A 12,484-nucleotide genomic window follows, 5' to 3' on the forward strand; every position below is an offset into this window, starting at 1 on the left:
ATAACATACGTTAGAAAAACGGTCACTCGATTTCATTTACCTTCTTTTTCATTTTCCAACAACCAATTAACAGATATTTCAACGACATATTAACAATAATTTTTAACCATTGATCATCAAACATACACTTATTCCTTATTACATACATAAAATACACACATGACTTTTTTTTTCCATTGTATACCTATGTAAGCATACTGGTACATATATTCAATTATGATATGTAATTTAGAACTTTTTTAAACATTTAATGCAATACATCACATAAATATTTTACCTATCGTTCTCTCAACATCCATTTTTTTATTTTTGTCTTGACTTCATGTCTAGTAGTTAATGTAGTTAAACTGTTTGGTATTTTGTTGAATTCTTTTGGTACAATCACTTGAAACGTATTATTACCATAACCTGTATATTTCAAAGGAACACAAAATTTTCTTATTGAACGCAATTTTTCACTATTTTGAAAGGAACGCATTTTTTTATATTTATTACAGAAATAATTGTCCTGTATAATTATATATCTATATAATTTTTCTAACCTTAAAATGCCTAAATATTTATAAACATGTTCAATATTTGTATATGATTTGTCTATTCTATCATATAAAACTTTCATGAATTTATTTTGTTTCTTGATTAACAGTTTATGGTACATACTATTTACATTTCCCCATATAGTGAGCCCGTATCTCATTAAGTTCTCAACTAATCCATAATATATTAATTTCAGAGCAGAAAATGGAACTATATCCTTAATGTAATACATTTGATATAATATTCTTCTTAATCTTGTATTTAATGCAATGACATGTGTCTTAAATTTAAAAGCATCATCAATTATTATACCTAAATATTTATATTTTGTTACTTGTTCTAGATATGGGCATTTACAATTTTTTGTACCTACCTGTAAACAGCCATTTGAGTGTTTACAAATTTTTAATGTTTTTTTCTGTGAAGTTTTTGTCACAACATGCATGACTTTTGATTTTTTTCGTTTACAATTTACTTGTTATCATGGGACCAGCATAAAAAATGCTCAAAATCTTTTTTAAAAACAACTCTGCATCTTTAAAATTAGTATGAGTTGATATTAATAAGGCATCATCGGCATACAGTAGTAAAGTACAGTGTTTAATAATTTTAAATATATCATTAATATAAATTAAAAATAATAATGGTCCCAGAATAGATCCTTGAGGTACACCTGTAACTGTTTGAGCAGGTTCACTTATATAGTCATGTCCTATTTTTATCCTTATTCTCCTACCCTTTAGGTAACTAACAAACCATTCCAACGTTGTACCTCTTATACCTAAAGTATTCAGTTTATGCAAGAGTATATGATGATCTACTGTATCGAACGCTTTTTTAAAATCAATAAATAATAAAATTACACTCATCCTCTTTTCTATTGAATTTCTAACAGTTTCTGAAAGTTTCTCCAGTGCATGTTTGGCACCTTTTGATTCTTGGAATCCAAATTGTTGCTTAGCAATTATCTCATTTTTTCCCATAAATTTAAGCAAACAGTTAGCAATATGTCTTTCAATGACTTTGTGCATAGAGGGCAATATGGATATAGGTCTATAGTTGTTTGGATCACTATGTAAACCATCTTTATAAATTGGACATACTATAGCAGTTTTCATGTTTACAGGTATTTTGCCTTTCTGTAAAGACAAATTAATAAATTTTGCCATGATATCATGCAGTATTTCATAATTTTTTACATCAGTGATTCTGATACCGTCTATTCCTGGGCTTTTGTTTTTTATAGTAGTTAGTAATTGTCTCACCTCATTTGCAGTTATCTCTGGAACATAAATACTATTTTGCATAACACTACCAGCAGTACATAGAATTTTTTGGGTGCAATTTACTTTGAGTTTTTCAATTTCTTCGGTAAACTGTTTTAGAAATATTTTTCCTAGATCAACATCAGACTTTCCTTTGAAACCCTTCAAATTTCTGTCAGCACGTACAACACTTTTCCTGCTAGTGATTTCGTTTAACATGGTCCATATTTTTCTTGGATTATTTCCTATAACTGACACCCCTTTCATATAAAAATCCCTCTTTTGATTTCTTATTGCTGCTACTACCTTATTTCGCTGACTCTGGTATTGACGTCTATGTTCGGGATTAGATGGATCTTTGGACAGTTTTCTAAACAAGGCATCCCTAAGTTTTATTTTTTCTAATAATTCCTCGGTCATCCATTCCTTTTTCTTATTTGTTGGCCTCATAACATATTTAATGACAGTTGATTTATCATAAATATTCTGCATTTTCAAACACAGAGCTTCATATAATTTATCAGGGTCATTACAATCCATTAAATTACACCAATTAGTATTTTTCATAAGAGAGTTCATTTTACTTTTACAAATATATCTAATGCTACCATTATTTCCATCTCTGTTTCTTGACAAATTATGATATGACTGTGAGAAACCAGCAGCAGTAACATAATGATCAGATATTTTTGTTTTTAATATTAAACCATCCGTCTGGAACAATTTCCCTTTGTAATTTATGTGGTCAATGCATGTCCTAGATATTCTATTATTAGATACTTCTTCTCGAGTATAGTCAGTAATGATATTCACAAAACCGTTAGCAGAAAGAAGATCTTTATATCTAATTGTATTTATATTACTGCTATCCTTCATATCAATATTCATGTCTCCAAGTATTAAACATTCTCCCATACAATAGTCATCTATGAGTTTATTTAATTCACTAATAAAGTCAGTGACTTTGTAATGAGGTGGTCGATACACATCTTTCAGCATAAGAAGCACCTTCTTTACTAAAATTTTTCAGATGGAATTAAGGATTAAATCACAGAACCATCGCGACGCGACGGTTCATTTAAACCCAAAACATCTCTTTAACCTTATAACCAGAATAATTAGTGTGGGAATGACATTTGACTTTCACATCGAGAATATTTAGGCAGACGCGTATTCTGATTGCGCTTGCCTATGATCAGGGCCGATGTAGGGATCTCATAAGTTATGCACGAAATGACCTGAATACATAATAATGTACATTGAAACCCATTGCATTAAAATAATGATTGTTTCCTGGATTTGGTCCACTTAGATATCTTTCACACATTTGATTGATCATAGAATAGAATAGAATATTTTTATTATGATCTAGGTAAAACTATGAGAGCAAAAAATGGAAAATACAGGAAATGTTCTACATCTTAATACAAGGCATTTTGACAAAAATAAGGCATTGTGGGGATTAATGCTAGGCTAACAAGTAGTAGATATTTATACAAAAAATGTAAAATATTCAATACTAATAACACAAAATATAAGTTTTAACCTAGACAGTAATGAACACACACATACATATACACATTTATGTAGAGAATTTTGGTAACATCACAACTTTAAGATGATAACTCAAATGAGTTGAGGAGACTGAATTAAGCCCCAGACTTCAAAGAGGAGTACAGCCTTCTTTTAAACAACTGAAGTGATTGTGACGCCTTTATATATATTTGGCGGAAGAGAGTTCCAGAATCTAGACGCAGTTAGTTGAAAAGATTTTAAATATATATTGGTGGGGGTTGGGGAATTTGAAGGTCAGAAACACGGCGGGTGGAAATTCCAGTAACTTTTTTGCGGGGGATGAATAATTCGTACAGGTATGCAGGAGTCTGTTTTTGGAATAAGGAGAACAGAAAAGATCCCAGGATTTAATTCCTTCGGCTGTGAAGAGGTAACCAATTCAGATCAGTGTAGAATTTGGACAAATGTTCATCTCTACGTAAATCATCATCGATCATACGCACTACGTCAACCATAAAATTCTCTCCGCTGCCTATAAAGAGAATATCAGCTAGACTCATTATTAAACCAAAACGCTCATTCTATGTCAACGCCATTCACTCATTACGATCGACATCAATGCCTTCGTTCGTCATTGCTATCGAGACAAAACATACTCCAGAATTGGAAACAATAAATTAATTACTAAAATATTAATCGCTAGAAAATCTATCACAAATCTGTGGGAAATCGAGGAGAGTATTGCTTTTATTCACAGGCCTAATATATAGGGTGTTTATAATTGAATATCCGGTTTTTAACGCTTTATAATATTTATTACATTATACTTACAGTTATAAATTATTTATCAAATGAAAGAGCAACTCAAAAAGTTTTGTTATTTAGCGGCAATGTGACGACTAGCCTTTCGGACTGATTTCTTTGGGCTACGAGTGAACGACTCTCTCACTCGCTCAACAGTCTCTTCGCTAACTCTTGGTCGTCCCGTGCTCTTCCCTTTACAAAGGCAGCCTGCATCTTCAAACTGATGATACTATCTACGGATGTTATTGCCACTTGGAGGATCACAACCGACTTTAGGGCGGAAAGCAAGTTGCACAGTTTCATTCTTTGCAAACTGTAAAACACATAACGCTTTCTGTTCACTGGTCCACATCTTTGCTACCACCACTTTCTAGCGGATTGCGGTGAAAATATTTCACGCACATGGGCATTGTTGCTAAAAAAAAACAAAACTGTTTGAGTTGCTCTTTCATTTTGCATATAATTTATAACTGTAAGTATAATGCAATAAATATTATAAAGCATTAAACCCCGATATTCATTTATAAACAACCGGTAATTCAACTCTCAAAGTGACGCCTGAATTGACGAATGCTATAAGCTAGTCTCATTTGCTTTTTGATAGCAAAACAATGTCTTCAACGAGTCAAAAGTTGGCGTAAAAATAGTAAAAAGAAATCGAATGATCCCGAGGACCAAAAAGGGTGAATGCTGAAAGAAACTGATCGTTAAAAATAGTTCGTGCAGCTTACATCCACTGTTTTAAGAGAACTCACATATTTTTAATCTAGAAACGCAATGTCCGACAAAATAATCGCTTCTATATTCTCGGAAAAGGACTCGAGAAAATGTACCACAGTCAAACCAAACACAATCGTTTCCAAATACACACCATACAATTGCTGAAAACCTTATTGAAAGAAGTAATATTATATGCAGTCATGCACACGGATAAATATTTGTTTAATCAAAATATAACACTCGTCATTTTAAAAAATCTTATCCTTTGACGGGATTCGAACCTGTATCTCCAAATGGAAATTAATCTAGAGGTTGCTCAATAAAAAATTTCTCACCCAAACGCTTTACTTGAGTTAATGGTAAAGAAAAACTGTGAAATATAACCAAAAATTGTTGTCGAGATTAAAACAACTGGTATAAATTAAAATAATCCTAAAGGTTTTTTAGAAAAAAAAGAACTGTTATCACTAGCTCACAATTCATGCACCAATTATTTTTTCGCTTTGACTTTAAAAGCCTCTTTTATGTGTTTATGGTCAGGAGAATTTTAACCTAGAAACAGGAGAAGGACGAAATATTAGAGCGTGTGCAGATGCTCAGTCTCCGATAGGAGCCGCTCGTGTTCCGGCCACGACGAGAAATGTCTCCGAGTTGAAACCAATCCTAGTTATCCAGCAGCGTACACTCTGTCTGGGTCAGAAGAGCATTGCTCTTACGACCTCAATGCAACGTTGCGTGCTGTACGAATGAGACATTAGGTACTTGCTATGCAGCGCAGAAGTTTCCACTTATTTTTTTGGTAATATAAAAATCTAACTGCCTCGGCTGAGAGTTTCCTCCACAGGAAAAGAAGTTATACCTTGGATAAGTGGGGGAACAGTTTGAAAAATGAAGGAGTAAAAGCAAAAGCAATAAGAGCAGACCGACTGTAACGAAGCTTAGTTCTTTAGTTAGTTGAAAATATATGGCCTGGAAACACAGAAACGTTGGAGTGCAGAGAGAAGATCTTCCTGTGTTTAAAATCGCGTGTAATAAGGGCTGAGATGATTTGAATGAAGATAACCAGAATCAAGAATGGAAAATCTTGAGTACAAAAATCAAAAGATTTTATTTTTCACGAGATTTCAATCTACAATGAGTGCCAGATGGCCATTAGAAACATCGTCACAGGTTGGCTGTAACAATTGGATTTCGCAACCTAATTTAGAGCGCAATAAAAATTTACGAAATCCATTCGCCGTAAAATAAAAGCGAGTACATCCCTAAATCATACATACTGTAAGCGCAATGATTGTAGACATGGAGATGAATACGGCTTCCGCCGAAGGAATATTACTTTGAGCACAAAAGCTTCAGTCGACTGCTATGCTAAGCTTACATGCCGCGCTACTCGCTTGATTACTAATAGATAAAACCGAGGAGCTAGCTGTGGTGACGCCGCACAGTGGGCTGAAATCGAAAAACGCTGGACAAAACCTCAAAATCGATTTTTTTTTGAGTGCGGAAATTGAAACTTTGTACAGTGGTTGTCAATACATTGGTGCATTTTTTGACGGAAACCGTTTTTCATAGATAAAATTTTTGAAACAAATTACTTGGCCTCAAAGTTGAACAAATTTCGCAAAAATTGCCCTCATTGACTTTTTTTTCGAAATTCAGCATGTTAAAACGAATGCCACACCTTCTGAAGTGATTCGAAAGAAACAAAAATTTACAGTATTATTATGCGGTTTATTATTATCAATTGTTAGCAACTTTCATGACTCAGTTGTATTATTTGTGGCCGATACGTTAAAAAATGGCGGACACTGTTTTTCGTCGAAATTTTGCGTTTGTGTAGGATTATAAAAAAAGGATCACCGAGTTACCTCGAGATATTTACACCACATGCACAGAAAACCTATAAAGTATGATACCAAAAGGAGAACTGCAACCACCTGCGACGCCGAAATTAAGATCGATTTTTCGAATGTGCGGCTTAGTTCGCAGCTCGCTGTTGGCCTCGGCGAATATCGTGCTCGACAGATATTGGACTTTGAATCTTTTAAAGCAAATTAATTGTATAAAAGCTATAATATCTTAGTGCCACATTTCATTTCCACTTCATACAACCAATTTCTTCACTCAAAAAAACGATTTTGAGGTTTTGTCCAGCTTTTTTCGATTTCAGCCCACTGTGCGCCGGCCCAAAGGCACACGTTCTTGACCAACAAAAATTTACAATGAAAGTACCACAATGAGCAGGCCTCTTGAGCGCACAGAGTTACTACTCAACCTAAATCAATATTGTAAAATTTTCTCCCCAAGCGGACTCCGTATATGAGTTAAACTTATTCAGGTGTGTTTTTTGAAACATAACGATGCAAATAAGTGAAGAGAGTGATATTGAGTGAAGCCCTTTGCTGTGCGTAAACGTGTACACTTAGGAAGGAGGACGAGAGAAGACTGGACGAGTTCGAGATGTGGGTGCGTAGAAGAATTGAAAAGGTGAAATGGACAGAGGGGAGGAGGAAAAACGAAGTGCTCGAAATGGTGGGTGAGGCAGGGCTTATACGAGATACCGCACGAAACTCACTTTTATCCATTTTTTTAACAAATAAAAGGTGTTCAACACAATTGGCAACAGCAATGAAACTATGGTATGAATACAAATGAAACTCTGTCAACTGACCATTTAAGAGAACTGCTTTCTGGGAAAAATTAATTTTTGATATTGAGCGTTCAATCTCTCGGAAATTCTGAGGACTTATTGAACGACCCTCGAACAAACTTTGATCGTAATCCGTGCTGCCCTATGAAAACGCATAGCGGACAAACAGACATCCTCTTTTATGAATATAACATAAAAATATCCCAGGTTGGGCAGAAGCACAGGACACAAAAAGATAAAAAACACTCACTGAACTAAATGTTTGGTGGTATACATCCACCTTCCTCAGAGTTAGGTTGGAGACACAATCTCACAAACACAATTGAGTCTCCTACCTAGCTCTGAGGAAGGTGGATGTATACCACCGAAAATTTAGTTCAAAAAGTGTTTTTTATCTTGTTGTGTCCTGTGCTTCTACCCAACCTGATATATTTTTATATGTTAAATAAATATTTTTAAAAATTATGTTGATATAATATAGGGCAATGTAATTGGGTACGGAATTGGTATTGATTGTTTTTACTGTACGAGCGTGGTTTTTTTCAACCTGCGATCGCTCAGCAAACAGCAATGCAAGCGTCAGGTGGGTACTGCGCATGTAGGGCAATTGCGCGTCCTCTGTACCGCACCCACGATAACTTCTGACCGTAAGTTGTTATTTTAAGGTTAGTTGCAATCTCATTACCTGCATTAATTCAATTGATTCTCCCGCCAAGTGTGCACCACGTAGGGACAGTCAGAAGACTCGCCGAATGGCATCATCATTGACATGTCTTAACTTTTATGCCGATAAAAGAGAATTTTTTAAGGAACTGAGGTAAAAGTGCGAAGCAATTCCCATCCAAAAGAAAAGAGGAGACATGGAAGACATGGAGATGGAGGATGGAGACACTTCTGGAAGTGTTCTAATACATGGCAACACCCGTCATCTCAGCGCTGATGAAGCCCAACTGCTCCTTGAGCAATTTCAATGGGATCTATCATCCGCCGTGCAACGTCGACATAGTATATCACCGAAAATTTAGTTCAGTGAGTGTTTTTTTCAATCTTTTTGTGCCCTGTGCTTCTGCCCAACCTGGGATATTTTTATGTTATTTACCTCTTCGAGGAACATTTCTAAGTATCTTTTATAAATATAGATACAAAAGATTGTAGATGACAGGAATACATCGGAAGGAAGTGCAAGAAAAAGTAAAAGTGATTAGACTTGCGTATGGGACCAAAAAGTGTCGGCTTTGTGTAGCAAGGAAAGCGAAGCGTCTCAGACACATACCAGACGCAAAGCAGAAGTAGATATGCGTGGGATTGTGGCTCCCAGCAGGAGTTGCGCTGTTTCCGGCGCGGAAATTGGCCTTCCCCGAAACATCACTCCATGTCAAATCCTTGTAAAAAAAATAGCTAGCTTTATCATTTGAACGCCCACGCAAAACACTCCACAATTGAAATGTCACACGAGACAACAAAGGAATAAAAATAATGTCTTCAAGTCTGTTCCTTCAGTGAGGCAATTATGGCTCGCGCAGTAGCTCCGTTGACGTCTTAGAGTAGGAATCTCCAAAATTGTCAATCTAAGGGCCACATTATATATATCCCACATTAATGGGGGCCGAAGAAATTAAAAAATCAGTGATTTGAGGCAGATACTTTGTGGAGATCCATTATAAGATATGAAGTAAACACTTTGCACTTCCCACATAAAAATTTATTAAACTACAGTCTACTTAAATATACTATAAAAATTTATTAAACTACTGACTGTAGCTTAATAAATTTTAATGTGGAAAGTGCAAAGTGTTTACTTCATATCTAAAAAATCAGTGTCATTAAATTTAATTTCCTTTAAACTTAGAGTATAAGCATGGAAAAATTGAAAAATATCTAGTTGGAAAAAATCAGGGTAAACTAAATAGGTTCCTGCTAATAGTTTTATAGTCACAGTTTTGAGATCCCCGTTCAAGAGGGATCATTTTTGGCACTTCACCAATTTCATTGTTAGATAAGTAAATATTTCTTTATTATCATTTTAATATGCCATGTTACCGAAAGAATATCATAAAATGTATCAAGGAGGGTTGAGAAGAAGATTAAAGTGAATTTAAGAAATGGTACAGGTATGTAGGTTTGAAGATTTTTGCAACGTCGATCAGATTATCTCTGCACTTTCTTAGGGTTTTCATCTGGTCTGTTGGCTTTTGTCCATAATAATTCTTCGACCTAAAGATGTTGACTGTAGTAACAGTGTTGTCAACTAAAGCCAACGGACTCGCTGAAAACCCGAAAAAATGCAGAGATTAATGGCCAGTTTGGCTTTAGTAAAGGGATGGGAACGAAAGATCATATAGGTTTCCATTGAATGTAAACAGGAAGATTTATGGAACTAAACACATCATTGAATGTTTTTGTACTACAGATTGGAAAAAAGCTTTTAGCAATTTTCAATAAATCAGTTTGATGAAGATATAAAAATATTCAAATTGATCGGAAGGATATACTATATATAACAGAGCTCTGCATTTGACAGAGAGTAGTAGTAAAGTTAGAAGATGAAGAAATAGAAGAAATGAGGATTTGAAAGGAAATTCGGCAAGGCTGCTTCTCACCAGTCTTGCTCAACCCTTACGAAGAAAGTCTAATGGCAAGATGAGAAGGTAAGAGTGCTGAAGGAGTAAAAATTAAAAGCATTAAATATGCTGACGATCAAGCAATTGTGGCACAGACAGAAAAAGAGCAATAGGAAAACGTAGAAAGCATATTTATTTTTGGATAATTGTATGACATGTAAAAAAATGTATATGACAATGCTAGTACAGCGATATTAAAGTTGGCAAAGAGTCTGAAAGGGATCAGAATTGAGTGGGCGAGAAGCCAACGGGTATAAGTGATTTCTTTTTTCTATGCAGTGTTAGGTAAGTACAGAAATTAGGTATAGAAAACAAACGAGATTAATTAGATGTTTAGTAGTGCATTTGATTATCCACTCGATGTCATCCCAGAATAGAGATTCTCTAGTATCCCAAGCCAAGCTATTCACTAGCCAAGTTTTTGCGTATTTCTTCTAACAATTAACTTTACCCAGCTCTGTTGAGAAAAAAATCAATTGTACTTCTTGGCCTCTCAACTTCTCAATTAAGATAGAGACCGGTAAGCCTAGGTAAACTAAGCTAATAAGTTCAACAGAATCAGGCTTTAATTGGTGGAAGTTAGACACTTTTAAATAAATAAACGGTTGCAGCACTTTTCTTTATTTAAATAAACTAAGCCAGTTTAATTAAAATGTTAGCTTCAAACGGGTATGGGAAGCAAATGAAATCGATAAAAAAATAAGAAAAATGAACTGTAAGTATTTCTGTTTTAATTTAAACTTAAAATTTAAATTTTAGCTTTTAAAAAAATTTAAACTTTAAACTCCATGTTCATAACCGCACGATTAATATATTATGAGTGGTTAGAAATATAGCTTTGAGCACCGCAAACACACGGGCAATATAATTATTATCACTACCTACGTCTGGCAAGTCATTGACCCAAAGAGTCATTGCTCTGTGGTCTGCGACAATCGGGTTGCGATGGCGCGTCTGCCTGCCTCGCGAATCAGTCTTAGTGCACCCTTTGAATGAATGCTTTGCCAGCTCGAGTTGACGGTTCACCCTATTCAGGGTAAGTCCCCACGGGCGTACATTTTGACTAGCTCAGTTGTCTCTCCTCGCTAGGCTGCAGTCCTTTGCTTTCAGGGCTTAGTTGTGCCCGTCCAGTGACTGTATTATTCAATCTACACTTTCATGTTTTTCACTTATTGGAGTGTCGAGCTTACCATAAAAAACGACTACGAAAAATGTGTGTGAATGCCTTCCAACGCAGACCGCGTTTGATAATATTTTATTTTAAAAACATGAATTAAAAAGCATGAAAGCAACTGAGTGTTATTTTTACGGGTGAAGGCTTTTCTTTTTCCGTCAAACTCTGCAGCTGGCAATAACTTTTCATCCAATCCAGTACAAAATTATATGTAGAAATACTAGTTTAAGTCAATATTTCCGTAATGCTAGGCAAGGTCGCCTCATCAGATTTTTAGGACAATTTTACATGAAGTGAAGCCATTTAAAAGTCCTAAAATGGCCATTCCGGCATGGTCGGTGGAAACGTTAATTTTAAACTTTTTATAACATGGACAATAATATGACTAAAAAGCTGAAAAGTTATACGTTTGGAGTTTTTCTATTTTCTATTTTCGCTAATTAACAAGAAAAATGTTTTTAAGTTCGCATCAATTTTTTATTGTGTACTGTTTTACTAATGTAATTTTTCATGGCTGTAAACAGTTTTTAAAGTTAACCTTATTACAAGCTCGCATCAATTTTTAACTTAATTTTTGTAACTTTTCATGTCTGTGAACAGTTTTTAAAGTTGACTCAATTTTAAGAGTGCATTAATTTGTTACCTACTTAATTTTTGTAATTTTTCATGGCTTAATGCATGTAAAAATGCTTATAAATCACAAAATCAAGTCAACATTAACAATGGGGAACATGCACAATTTTTTATAACCAGATGAATCGGAAGACCACTATCTAAAATGGATTTGGTAAAAATTTCACAGGTGGCCTGCGGTTTTTTACTGAGATATCACTCTTTAAAAATAATTCTTTCTCGGCAGCCTGAAAACACTGCGTCATGGGGCAATGGACGCGTGACGTCACAGAACGATATTGCTAGAGACTATTGTTTATATTTTGACAAGAAAGTAAGTGGATGCTAATGATGGAACGGCATTTAGAGTAAATTATTGCTTTTGTTTCTTAATTAGTGATTTTCACTAACCTTAATTGATTATTTCATTCAAGCATAACAAGCATAATGGATGTAAACGAGAAAAAAGAGAGAAAGGTTTACAAATCTTGTGTCGTGACCTGTTGCTCAAATACCTCAAATTCCACGCCGAAGGAGGTTTTCATTTATGTCCCGAAAGATTCGAAGAAGGGATTAAAATGGTTGA

The sequence above is a fragment of the Ischnura elegans genome, chromosome 10 (assembly GCF_921293095.1).
Source record: "Ischnura elegans chromosome 10, ioIscEleg1.1, whole genome shotgun sequence".
Classification (NCBI taxonomy): Eukaryota; Metazoa; Arthropoda; class Insecta; order Odonata; family Coenagrionidae; genus Ischnura; species Ischnura elegans.